At 65.7% G+C, this 13,009-nt stretch overlaps 3 gene segments (V, D, J or C); all 3 read left to right on the top strand.

The window, feature by feature from the left end:
• Positions 1–261: 261 nt before the first annotated feature.
• LOC308346153 (Ig alpha-1 chain C region-like) overlaps positions 262–13,009 on the top strand; it is a 121,406-nt gene continuing 108,658 nt past the window's right edge. The window contains exon 1 of the C gene segment in view: positions 262–303.
• The window catches only part of LOC308346154 (immunoglobulin gamma-1 heavy chain-like), a 59,493-nt gene continuing 47,032 nt past the window's right edge, over positions 549–13,009 (top strand). The window contains exon 1 of the C gene segment in view: positions 549–617.
• On the top strand, positions 3,156–11,765 carry LOC308346151 (immunoglobulin heavy constant mu-like). The segment is given in 7 exons: positions 3,156–3,518; positions 7,577–7,894; positions 7,973–8,311; positions 8,575–8,892; positions 8,993–9,325; positions 11,428–11,543; positions 11,626–11,765.

Below are 13,009 nucleotides of genomic sequence, written 5' to 3'. Positions count from 1 at the left end.
TGGTCACCGTGTCCTCAGGTAAGACGGCTTCCCTCCGGCCCTTCGTCCCAGCCCTGGAGCAGAAGGTTCCCGAGACCCCCAGGGTCTGTGGGGCCCGGTCTAGCGGGGACTGCCTCTGCGGCTTGGGGGGCCTTTCTGTGGGGTGGGGAGCGGGGCTGGCAGAGCGGGCTCTGCGTCCGGGGTGCGTCCACTGGCCAGGCGGCCAGGCGGGGCCGAGGTTTTTGTACACCCCCTAACGGGGCCTTTGGCAATGTGACTACTTTGAATACTGGGGCCAGGGGACCCTGGTCACCGTCTCCTCAGGTGAGTCTTCCCAGCCCCTCTCTCCTCTCTCTCTGGGGCTTTTTGCCGCATTTGGGGGAGAAAATGAGGCTGTCTGGGTCTGGGACCTGGGAGGACCAGGGGAAGGGAAGGGGCTGGCGGCCAGCGGCTCCCCGCCATCCTGGCCCTCAGCCTCCCTTGCCTCCTGGGCTGCTCTGTCGGCCCCACTGGCTGGGGTTTGAGGTCTGAGGCTCTAGCCGGGCCCGACTTCTTGTCCGGAGTTCCCGCACGGTTGTCACATTGTGACAACTGGCTTGACTACTGGGGCCAGGGGACCCTGGTCACCGTGTCCTCAGGTGGGTCCTCAGCCTCCCCACTCTGGCCACACTTGGGGGGATCAGGCTGTTGGGGTTTCTGGAGGCCAGGACGGGGACAGGAACGGGGACCTGGTGACCACCGTGCCCTGAGGACGTCTGCACTCAGAGGCAAGGGGCTCCTTTGGCTGGTCTGTTCGAGTAGTCTTGGGGGCCACAGTGACTGTGGTGCGATCGGTGGACTCGGGGTCTCCGCGGCCCTTGGGGCAGATTGGACCTGAGTCCCAGTTAGGGGCTTGTAGCTGGGCGGCCCAGGTGCTCAGTGCCCTGGCTTCTGTGGGGTCTCAGGGGCAGTGGGGGGTGACTTGGACAATCGGCTTCTGTGGGGCCCGGAGACCGCGCCAGCCTCTGAGCCAGGGCGAGGCCGGGCCGGGTCCCCGGGGTTTTGGTGGGGTGCGGACGGCGACTTCACCACTGTGACTACTACGGTATGGACTACTGGGGCCAGGGGACCTCAGTCACCGTGTCCTCAGGTAAGACTGGCCCTGCCATGGCCTTTATTTTCTGCTCCTTTCTGTGGGGTTTTCTGAGCACCGATGGCCGGTCCTTGGGACAGGCCCCCCAGGGACAGGCTGGCCGGGAGGGGACGAGGACCAGGCGATTTGGGGACTTCCACGCCTCTTGATTTTTCCAGTGCCGCGTTCTAAAACTAGAATCCTGCCGGCAGGCCCTGTGCGGGACCTGAGCCCCTGAAGAGGGGGCTGGAGGCTGGGCCGGCCACGGGTGGGCCGGGACCCCCACGGCCGCAGGGCCCCCCGGCGCTTTAGAATCCTGGGGTCGGCTAGGAACGTGCACGGCCGGCCGTGTGTGCAGGACAGGGGGGGCTACGGGTGGAGCGTGTGGTGGGAGACTGTGCTGGGAACCAGGAGTGCGGTTCGGGGGCTGGGCTGTTTAGGATTCCTGGTCGGGCACACGGGGACAGAGCCGTCCGGGCAGGGAGGGACACTGAGGGGCAGGTCTGGGGCCCAGGGAGCTGGGCTCTGCGCGGTCAGCCTCCAGGCGAGCGTGGCTTGCTCCTGCTAAGCGTATGCGCTCTCAACACAGAAGGACAGGACATCCTTGAAGGGCTCCTGAGAGAAATGGCTGAAAAACGGTGACTTTAAAATGTTGGAGATTTTCAAGTTAGACTTTTTAATTGTATCAGGCGATTAACGTGCCAGAATCTTATCTTTCTGGAGTTGATACGAGAAGGTGGCCCCCGTCACAGCTGAGTTTTGACGATGATCAATGAAGTTTATTTTGTGTTTAATTCAGCGATTCAGGAAGGGGCAGTGGGGGCAGGGCCGGCCGGGCAGGCCCCCGCAGGTGGCAGGAAGCAGGTCGCTGGGACCGTCTATTTTAGGAAGCAAGAAAACACACTTGCAAATTCATCGTTTGCGGTTAGCAGAAGTGGTTTTCAGGTGGTTTTGCCCAGCCCCGAGGGGCCAGCGTGGCCTCCTGCAAAACAACACCTGCGCGATTTGCATTTTTCCTAAAATAAGCCCGAGACCTGGCCGGAGCCGAGGCTTCCTTTTTTGACTTTCCGAATTTAATCTCTCGGTCTTAGCTCACCAACGTCTGAATGATACTCATTTCCAAAGTAAGACGTTGGGGAAATTCAGCTGGTCTCAGGGACGGTTTGCAGCGTGTTCGTGTAGGGTTTTCTGAATCAGTGGTTCCTGGTCCTTGACCCCAAACCGCCCTCCGGTGCCCCCAAGGGGGTTTTGCGATCTCTGTGTCCGTGTTCTAAGACTTTCTCTTTGTGAGGGAGAGGCACTGAGGTACCCTGAGGAGGTGGCCTTCCCGGCAGCCTGTTCGCAGACCTGTTTCCAAGCATTCCTGTGGGACAAATTTTAGAGGAAACGAGTGATTGTCCTGAGTGGTTTCAGTGAAGCGCGTTCTTGTTGGACTAAGAGGAAGCTCGGTCAGGTCTCGAATCAGAAAGGAACTCTGCCGGCTCCCGCCTGATGAGGCCCCGCGGAGGGCCCGCCTGGCCCCCCAGCCCGCCGTGGCTGGGGGTCTCCCCGGGCCCGCCGTGGCTGGGGGTCTCCCGGGCCCGCCGTGGCTGGGGGCAGGCACTCATGGCTTCTGCCGCCAGGCCAACCGCCTGTGCACCAACCGCCCGATTTTAATGGATTTGGAGGAATTCTCCCAAGACCCCCACAGTGACCAGAGACCCAGCTGGTAAGAGAGAAGTTCGTATTTCCTGTTTTGGCTTCTGGGGGTGAGGGTCAGTCTTTACAATGACGTTCATTGGTAGGGGTCCCTGCGACCAGCGTCTGGTCTCCCCGTTTGACTTTCTCTAAAGACGGTTTCAAGGACACTGCTGGAAGGGCTCCCCGTGGCTTCTTGGCTGTGGATCCCTACGGCTCAGACGCTCTAGCACGGGAGTCCCACTTAGACTTTCGGTTGTAAACGCGGCCCTGGGTGCGGGGCCACGGCCGGCCGACCGCCGCGAGGGGCTTTCTGACAAAGAGCAGAATGAGAAGTGCAGACTCAGTTCAGACTTGTTTCTGGCCCTACGTAGTGATGCTTTTATTTAGAGGAAACTTAGCTAAAGTGGGGGGCCTCCTTTAGACTCCGAAGGCAGGAGGTCAGCTCAGGCGAGCGCCCAGGAGGGTGCAGGCCGGGCGGGGGGCGTCGAGCGCCCCTCTCTCAGCCCAGAAGCGGCACTCCCTGCTCCGGAGCGGGGACGCAGGCTTTCCACTGGGGACACTGAACGCGCCTCCGTCCTCACAACGTGTCCTGGAGAATCTTAACTGGCCAGGAAGCATTTTACCCAGGACACTGACGGAGTGACTGCTAGTGCTTGGGCACCAAGTGCCAGCCTGGCCTGGGGTCACGACAAAATAGGGGGTCCTAGTGGAAAATCCACAAGGACACGCAGCTGTGGAACAGGCAAGGGTAAGCACCAGAAGGCGCGGACCCAGAGCCAGGCCCGTCGGGACTGCATGCCTGGGTGAGCTGGCTTTAGCTGAAAGGCACGCAGATCCGGAGCTCTGAAATTTTCTAGCCCGTCCCGGGACGGGACTTTCTGGGACTGCAGGACCCAGGACTACACTGGGCTGGCCAAAGCGGTCTTCAGCTAAGCTGGACCAAGCCAGATTGAACTGGCACTTCTGGGCTGAGCTGGGCTGGTCTGTGCTGGACTGAGCTGGGCTGGGCTGAGCTGGGCTGAGCTGGACTGAGCTGGGCTGAGCTGGGCTGGGCGGAACCGGGCTGGGTAAGCTGGGCTGGGCTGAACCAGGCTGGCTGAGCTGGCCTGAGCTGGGCTGAGCGGACCCAGGCTGGGTGAGCTGGGCTGGGCTGAACCAGGCTGGGTGAGCTGGGCTGGACTGGGCTGGGCTGAACCGGGCTGGGTGAGCTGGGCTGAGCTGAGCTGAGCGGACCCAGGCTGGGTGAGCTGGGCTGGGCTGAACCGGGCTGGGTGAGCTGGGCTGAGCTGGACTGAGCTGGGCTGGGCTGAACCAGGCTGGGTGAGCTGGGCTGGGCTGGCTTGAGCTGAGCTGAGCTGACCCAGGCTGGCTGAGCTGGGCTGGGCTGGGCTGGGCTGGGCTGGGCTGGCTGAGCTGGGCTGAGCTGAGTTGGGCTGAACCAGGCTGGGTGAGCTGGGCTGGGCTGAACCGGGCTGGGTGAGCTGGGCTGGGCTGGGCTGGGCTGGGCTGAGCTGGGCTGAGCTGGACTGAGCGGACCCAGGCTGGGTGAGCTGGGTGGGCTGGGCTGAGCTGAACCAGGCTGGGCTGGGCCGGGCTGGGCTGAGCTGGGCTCGGCTGGGCTGGGCTGAGCTGACCCAGGCTGACTGAGCTGGGCTGGGCTGGGCTGAGCTGGACTGAGCTGGGCTGAGCTGGGCTGGGCTGGGCTGAGCTGGACTGAGCTGGGCTGAGCTGGGCTGAGCTGACCCAGGCTGGCTGAGCTGGGCTGAGCTGGGCTGGGCTGAGCCGAGCTGGGATGAGCTGGGCTGAACCAGGCTGGGTGAGCTGGGCTGAACTGGGCTGGCTGAGCTGGGCTGAGCTGAGTTGGGCTGAACCAGGCTGGGTGAGTTGGGCTGGGCTGGGCTGAGCTGAACCAGGCTGGGTAAGCTGGGCTGAGCTGGCCTGAGCTGGGCTGAGCTGGGCTGGGCTGAACCGGGCTGGGTGAGCTGGGCTGAGCTGGACTGAGCTGGGCTGGGCTGAACCAGGCTGGGTGAGCTGGGCTGGGCTGGCTTGAGCTGAGCTGAGCTGACCCAGGCTGGCTGAGCTGGGCTGGGCTGGGCTGGGCTGGCTGAGCTGGGCTGAGCTGAGTTGGGCTGAACCAGGCTGGGTGAGCTGGGCTGGGCTGGGCTGAGCTGAACCAGGCTGGGTGAGCTGGGCTGGGCCGAACCGGGCTGGGTGAGCTGGGCTGGGCTGGGCTGGGCTGGGCTGAGCTGGGCTGAGCTGGACTGAGCGGACCCAGGCTGGGTGAGCTGGGTGGGCTGGGCTGAGCTGAACCAGGCTGGGTGAGCTGGGCTTGGCTGGGCTGGGCTGAGCTGACCCAGGCTGACTGAGCTGGGCTGGGCTGGGCTGAGCTGGGCTGAGCTGACCCAGGCTGGCTGAGCTGGGCTGAGCTGGACTGAGCTGGGCTGAGCTGGGCTGAGCTGGGCTGAGCTGACCCAGGCTGGCTGAGCTGGGCTGAGCTGGGCTGGGCTGAGCCGAGCTGGGATGAGCTGGGCTGAACCAGGCTGGGTGAGCTGGGCTGAACTGGGCTGGCTGAGCTGGGCTGAGCTGAGTTGGGCTGAACCAGGCTGGGTGAGTTGGGCTGGGCTGGGCTGAGCTGAACCAGGCTGGGTAAGCTGGGCTGAGCTGGCCTGAGCTAGGCTGAGCTGGGCTGGGCTGAACCGGGCTGGGTGAGCTGGGCTGGGCTGGGCTGAGCTGGACTGAGCGGACCCAGGCTGGGTGAGCTGGGCTGAGCTGGGCTGAGCTGGGCTGAGCTGAGCGGACCCAGGCTGGGTGAGCTGGGCTGGGCTGGGCTGGGCTGGGCTGAGCTGGGCTGGGCTGAGCAGACCCAGGCTGGGTGAGCTGGGCTGGGCTGGGCTGGGCTGGGCTGAGCTGGGCTGGGCTGAGCAGACCCAGGCTGGGTGAGCTGGGTGGGCTGGGCTGAGCTGAACCAGGCTGGGCTGGGCCGGGCTGGGCTGAGCTGGGCTCGGCTGGGCTGGGCTGAGCTGACCCAGGCTGACTGAGCTGGGCTGGGCTGGGCTGAGCTGGACTGAGCTGGGCTGAGCTGGGCTGGGCTGGGCTGAGCTGGACTGAGCTGGGCTGAGCTGGGCTGAGCTGACCCAGGCTGGCTGAGCTGGGCTGAGCTGGGCTGGGCTGAGCCGAGCTGGGATGAGCTGGGCTGAACCAGGCTGGGTGAGCTGGGCTGGGCTGGGCTGAGCTGAACCAGGCTGGGTGAGCTGGGCTGGGCTGAACCGGGCTGGGTGAGCTGGGCTGGGCTGGGCTGGGCAGGACCAGGCTGGGTGAGCTGGGCTGAGCTGGGCTGAACTGGGCTGGCTGAGCTGGGCTGAGCTGGGCTGAGCTGGACTGAGCGGACCCAGGCTGGGTGAGCTGGGCTGAGCTGGGCTGAGCTGGGCTGAGCTGGGCTGAGCTGAGCAGACCCAGGCTGGGTGAGCTGGGCTGGGCTGAGCGGACCCAGGCTGGGTGAGCTGGGTGGGCTGGGCTGAGCTGAACCGGGCTGGGTGAGCTGGGCTCGGCTGGGCTGGGCTGAGCTGACCCAGGCTGACTGAGCTGGGCTGGGCTGGGCTGAGCTGGACTGAGCTGGGCTGAGCTGGGCTGAGCTGACCCAGGCTGGCTGAGCTGGGCTGGGCTGGGCTGAGCTGGACTGAGCTGGGCTGAGCTGGGCTGAGCGGACCCAGGCTGGCTGAGCTGGGCTGGGCTGGGCTGAGCTGGACTGAGCTGGGCTGAGCTGGGCTGAGCTGACCCAGGCTGGCTGAGCTGGGCTGAGCTGGGCTGGGCTGAGCTGGACTGAGCTGGGCTGAGCTGACCCAGGCTGGCTGAGCTGGGCTGAGCTGGGCTGGGCTGATCCGAGCTGGGATGAGCTGGGCTGAACCAGGCTGGGTGAGCTGGGCTGAACTGGGCTGGCTGAGCTGGGCTGAGCTGGGCTGGGCTGAGCTGACCTGGGATGAGCTGGGCTGAACCAGGCTGCGTGAGCTGGGCTGAGCTGAACTGAACTGGGTGAGCTGGGCTGGGCTGGGCTGAGCTGACCCAGGCTGGGTGAGTTGAGCTAAGCTGGGCTGAGCTGGGCTGAACAGGGCTGGGTGAGCTGGGCTGGGCTGGTCTAAGCTACATTGAGATGGGCTGAGCTCAACCAGGCTGGGTGAGCTAGGCTGGGCTGAACGGGGCTGATCTGGGCTGGGCTGGGCTGAGCTGGATGCATTGGCCTGATTAAACAGGGTCACTGAGCTGGTCCAGCCAAAGTGGACTGGCTGAGCTGTCTTGGCTCAGAGGAGCTTGATGTCCTAGTTTGGGCTGGATTCAACTGCAATGGGCCACGTGCGGGCCCAAGTTGTCACATACACACGGTCCCCTGACCCTAGCTGCGCTGGCCAGGGGCTCCCCTCCATGCTGTCTGCATCACAGACGGCTCGTGGGGCTTGGGGTTGAGCACAGCAGCCTGGCTCCCGTGTCTCAGAGGGAAAGCAGCGCTGGCGGAGCCATCCGGAGCTGGGAGCCAGGGTACCATAGTGCTCGAGAGGCCACAAAGACCCCAGCTTCCCACAAGTCCAGAGCTAGGCTTCTGCAGCTGGGCGGGGGGCGTTGAACCCCCCTTTCCCGGCTGGACTCGGCCTCAGCCCAGCCGCCCGCTGCACCGTTGGTCAAGGCTGGGAAGGCTGTGAGGCCAGCCCTCGTGGCAGTGGGATGAGGGGGCCATGGGGCTGGCTCTGGCTCGCCTGGCGGAGTGTGGGGAGAAGACACCTTCTCACTCGTCTCCTGTCCCTCTGTGGTCCTCAGAGAACCCATCCCCTCCAAACCTCTTCCCCCTCATCACCTGTGAGAGTTTCCAGTCCGATGAGACCCTGGTGGCCATGGGCTGTCTGGCCGGGGACTTCCTGCCCGACGCCATCACCTTCTCCTGGACCTACAAGAACGACAGTGAGGTCGGCAGCCGGGACGTCAAGAACTTCCCTTCGGTTCTGAGAGAGGGCAAGTATGTGGCCACCTCTCAGGTGTTCCTGCCCTCCGTGGATGTCCTCCAGAACTCCGAGGACTACCTCACTTGCATGGTCAAGCACACCAAGGGTAACAAATCCGTGAAAGTGCCCATCCCAGGTGAGAGCCGGGCCCTCCTCCCGCGGCTGGGTGGGCGGGGGCAGGCCAGGGGCCTGAAGCCTGGTCCCCTCCCTACAGCGACCGTAGAACTGCCCCCCAACGTGACCGTCTTCATCCCGCCCCGCGACGCCTTCTCTGGCAACGGCCAGCGCACGTCCCAGCTCCTGTGCCAGGCCAGAGGCTTCAGCCCCAAGCAGATCTCCGTGTCCTGGTTTCGTGACGGAAAGCAGCTCGCGTCTGGCATCGACACTGGCAACGTGGAGGCTGATGGGAAAGTGTCCGGGACAGTGACCTACAGGGTGCTCAGCATGCTGACCATCACCGAGAGCGCCTGGCTCAGCCAGAGCGTGTTCACCTGCCAAGTGGAGCACAGCGGAGTGACCTCCGAGAAGAACGTGTCCTCCGTGTGCACCTCCAGTGAGTGCTCGGCCCCGGGGCAGCCCCGTGGGCTTGGGATCCCTCGCGTGCGCGGGTGTCCCCTCCAGCTGGCCACCCCCTGAGCCTTGGCTTCCCGGAGCGGCCAAGGGCTGGGAGGTAGGGGCCCAGCGTCCCTCTCCAGTGGGTCCCTGGGGCTCAGGACGGCTCCGTGTGAACTCATCCTGTGTTCTCTGGGGAAGATCCCCGCCTTTGCCTGACCGCACGTCCGGCCCGTCGCTGACACAAACGCTCTCCTGCTCTAGATTCGGCCGTGGGCATCGGCATCTTCGCCATCCCGCCCTCCTTCGCCAGCATCTTCCTCACCAAGTCGGCCAGGCTGTCCTGCCTGGTCACAGACCTGGCCACCTACGACAGCCTGACCATCTCCTGGACCCGCCAGAACGGCGAGCCTCTGAAAACGCACACGAACATCTCTGAGAGCCACCCCAACATCACCTTCAGCGCCACGGGGGAGGCCACGGTGTGTGTGGAGGATTGGGAGTCAGGGGAGCAGTTCACCTGCACGGTGACCCACACGGATCTGCCCTCGCCACTGAAGAAGACCATCTCCAGGCCCAAGGGTAGGGCCCGCGCCCCTTCTGCCGCGGGACTCTCCCATGGCCTCTGGGGCTCTCTCCCCAGCGGCCCCGGCCCGAGCTCACCCTGCCTTTCCTCCCACAGGGGTCCCCAAGCAAATGCCGTCTGTGTACGTCCTGCCGCCGAGCCGGGAGCAGCTGAGCCTGCGGGAGTCGGCCTCGGTCACCTGCCTGGTGAAGGGCTTCTCTCCCCCAGACGTGTTCGTGCAATGGCTGCAGAAGGGGCAGCCCGTGCCCCCCAACACCTACGTGACCAGTGCTCCGACGCCCGAGCCCCAAGCCCCCGGCCTCTACTTCGTGCACAGCACCCTGACCGTGAGCGAGGAGGACTGGAGCGCTGGGGAGACCTACACCTGTGTAGTAGGCCATGAGGCCCTGCCCCACATGGTGACCGAGAGGAGCGTGGACAAGTCCACCGGTAAACCCACCCTCTACAACGTGTCCCTGGTCTTGTCTGACACGGCCAGCACCTGCTACTGACCGCTGGGCCGCTGGATCCCGGCCGGTGGATCCGCAGCCCCTGGCTGACCCATCGCTGTGTGTGCGTGTGTGTCCACTAACCTTGTCAATGGGGCAACGTGTGACCTTTTATCAAAATCAGAAATAAAAACATCCATTCAAAAGACACTCCTCCTGAGTAAGCGATGCTCTCACCTGCCGGGGCCACAGCCGTGCTGTCCCCGCCCCCAGCCCACCCTCCACCACCGTCCCTGCCCCCACCCAGCCTCTGGAAGAGCCTGTGCTCCTTGCAGACCGAGGCCACGCTCACCGCTCCTGTAGCCGCTCCCACGACCACGAGTGTGCAACACACACACACCTGCACACACAGACATGATGCACACGCGTGGATGTAGACATGGACGCACCTGCATGTAGACACACGGACACACGCAGAGACACGTGTGTATGGACACACACGGACACACACGTGTGCACGTGCACCCACACGCATGGACACATACAGACGCACGCGCTCATTTATACACATGCGCACACAGTCACAGCGTGTGGACACACATGCACACAGACAGCTGCACACGGGTACACACATGCACCAACGTGCTCACTTATCCACACGCAGACACGCACAGGCGTGTGCATACAAAGAAACAAGGACACGTGCCCACACAGTCACACATACATGGACACACGTCTGCACGTACAGGCACACACAGACACGTACAGGCACGCGTGTGCACACGTATACACACCTGCACACGCAGGTGCCAGCCCTTGCACACCCGGGGTCCCTCTGTCAGGAACTGCTGCCCTGTCCGGCCGTGTCACTTTCTGCAGGCTTCGTACCCAAGCTCTGCTTGTCCCTCTGTCTCAGCTTGAAGGTCTGGACTCGCTGCGGCCACCATTCCCAGGCCTAGGGCCAAGGGAAGTCCCCGCCCATGCCCAGGCTCTTGAAGGCAGCAGAACCCCAGTGCCCACAGGTGAATGGGGCCGGGCTGCTTCTGACAAAGCCCCAGGGCCTGGACATCGGCCCCAGAGGCAGGGAGACTGTTCCTGGAGGCTTCTCCTTGCAGGGGTGACTACGGAGGGCCTGGTCTGAGTGGAGAGCCCCTGCAAACACCCAGCCCTGGAAACAGTGGGAAATGAGGCCCCCAGGAGCAGGCGTGACGGGGTACAGACCTGGTGGGCAGAGAGGGGCAAGGGTCCAAGTGGGACCTCCTCTGCGACAGCAGCACGGCCCCCTCTGGGCTGCCTCCGAGACCCTCCCTGCACACTGGACCCTTGGGAACCTGAGCTGCAGATGCCCCAAAGGGCCCAGTGGGCTCCAGGTCCCGCTGGGGGTCCTCGGCCCGTCCACCCCAGTCCACCCCAGGGTCACCCTCCCTGGAGCCTCAGGGTTCTATCTGAGCCCTTGGTCCCCGAGGCCTGGCAGGGCAGACAGCTGGCCAGGGCCCCACACGGGGTCTCCCAGAGGCCATGCCCTCCAAGACCGAGAGACAGCGAGTGGGAATCTCAGTAGGAAATGAGGCGGTTCCCCCTCGGGCCCAGACACACGCCAGGCCCCCGCCGCCAGCCTCTCCGGCCTCGGTGGCCAGGGGCAGAGCACCCCCTCCAGACCAGAGCCGGCAGAGGGCCCTGCTCCCTGGCTCTCCCCCCGGGCAGCCCTGGCAGGGCGCCCCCCAAGCCCCGCTGCTGCCCAGCCACACCCCTGCGTCTGTGTTGCTCTGCTGTGCTCTCTGCGCCCCCACGGCTCCCACACAGGGTGCTCGGGTCGGCCTTGCTCTGCCGAGCCTGTGCTCTGCCTCCGCCGGACCCCTGTCTCGGCCTCCCGGGGCCCAGCTCACGCCTGGCTTCAATGCCTCCCGACTGAGCCCAGGAGCCCTCGGCCGCCCGAAACAAGTGCCGAGGAGACCGTGGGACCAGTCGGGAGCCACGCACACCCACTCGCGGGGTCCCCGCCCCGCCCGCCCCCAGGGGCAGCCTCGCCGGGGCCCAAGGGCGGCTCTGGGGCCGGGCCTCCCTGCGGCGCGGCCTGACCCCTCCGTGCTGTGTCCCCTGCAGAGGGAGAGGTGAGCGCTGAGGAGGAGGGCTTCGAGAACCTGAACACCATGACGTCCACCTTCATCGTCCTCTTCCTCCTCAGCGTGTTCTACAGCACCACCGTGACGCTGTTCAAGGTAACGCAGGGCCGGGGCCGGAGGGGCGGGGCGCCCAGCCCAGGGTGGCGGGAAGGTCTCTCACGCCGTCTGTCGTCCGCAGGTGAAATGACCGGCCCGCGGAGCCCGCGGCGCGTCCTTAGACCTCCGCCCCCCGCCCCACCTCCGCTTCCGGCTCGACGACCGGCCTGTGCAATGTACCCGCGCGTCGCCTTCCAATAAACGTGTATATTTTATCTTGCGAAACCGCTCCGCCGTGCAGGCTTCTGTCCCGAAGTGCTCCTCGTGTGCCGCGTGTGTCAAGGGCCTGTGGGAAAGGCCTGTCCGCACACGGGCCTGCCGGGGGACGTGCGGCGAAGGGGGCCCTGCGGTGGGACCCCGCGTCTCCGGCTCGTCCCGTCTCCTCAAGGACGGGTGCCGGACCCCGTCCCAGGCCTGACCTCCTGGACGTGGCGGGAACCGGGCGCCGGGCTTGGTCCCTGTGGGCTCTGGGTCCCCACACGACGCACGGTCCGGTCTCCGACCCAGCCGGCCTGGCCGCCCTCCGGGCGGGTCCCACCCCTCGTGGGGCTGGGCTGTGTGGGACCGAGGACTGGCAGGAACACAGGGCGCTCGTCCTGCCGGTGGGCTGCACCGGGACGCGTGTGTGGACGGGAGCAGGAGCGTCTGGCGAGTCGGGGAGGACAGTGCCTGCCAGAGAGCGGCACGGGGGAGGCTCCGTGTGCCCCCCTCCCTACACGCGAGGGGCAGGCGGTGCCACGGCCGGGAGCCCCAGCGGAGGGGGAGTGCAGCAAAGGGATGTGGGTTCACGTCAAGGGCTCGCCCACCGGCCGTGGCGCTGTGGCCACCAGGGTCTGGGTGGCAGCGGGTGGGGGAGGGGCAGGGGGGGAGGCGCAGACCCCACACGGCTGAGGCGTCCGGGTGGCAGTGGCGAGGACGGCCGTGAGCCAGGCTCCTGGGAGGAGGCACCGGAGGAGGCCAGGATGCAGCTCGCGGGTCCCTGTGAGCTCCCGGTGGGCACAGGGAGGCCCCAGCTTCATTCTGGTAACACGGACCCCCCGGCCCAGCCTCCCGGGATGAGGGGCCCATGGGGTGCGTGTGTGGCTGGGGGCTCTCGTGCCAGGGAGTGGGGGGGCTGTCACCTCCGATGGCGTCTGTGCCGAGTCCGTGCCCAGGGACCCCTGGGGGCAGGGAATCCTCTAGAAGCCAGGAGCCGCGTGGGCCAGGGGGACAGTCTGTTCCAGGCTGAGCTTCTGGTGGCCGCTCGGGCTTGTAGGTGCGTCTCCGCGCCGTCTGCCTTCGGGCCCGTGGCCTTGTCCCCCTGCGCGTGTCCGGACCCCCCTTTGATAAGGGCGTCCGTCGGTGGGGCTAGGGTCTCAGCCTCCGTGGCCCCGTTCCCGAGCAAGGCCCCACGCCGGGGCACCAGGGCGACAGGATTTCCGAACGTAAACCCGGGCTCACAACCCAAGCCCTAACCGTCCACCCCC

This window comes from Martes martes, assembly GCF_963455335.1.
Source record: "Martes martes genome assembly, chromosome: 7".
In the NCBI taxonomy this organism is placed as follows: domain Eukaryota; kingdom Metazoa; phylum Chordata; class Mammalia; order Carnivora; family Mustelidae; genus Martes; species Martes martes.
Note: the sequence above shows the minus strand (reverse complement) of the source record. Positions and strands in the feature narration are given on the sequence as shown.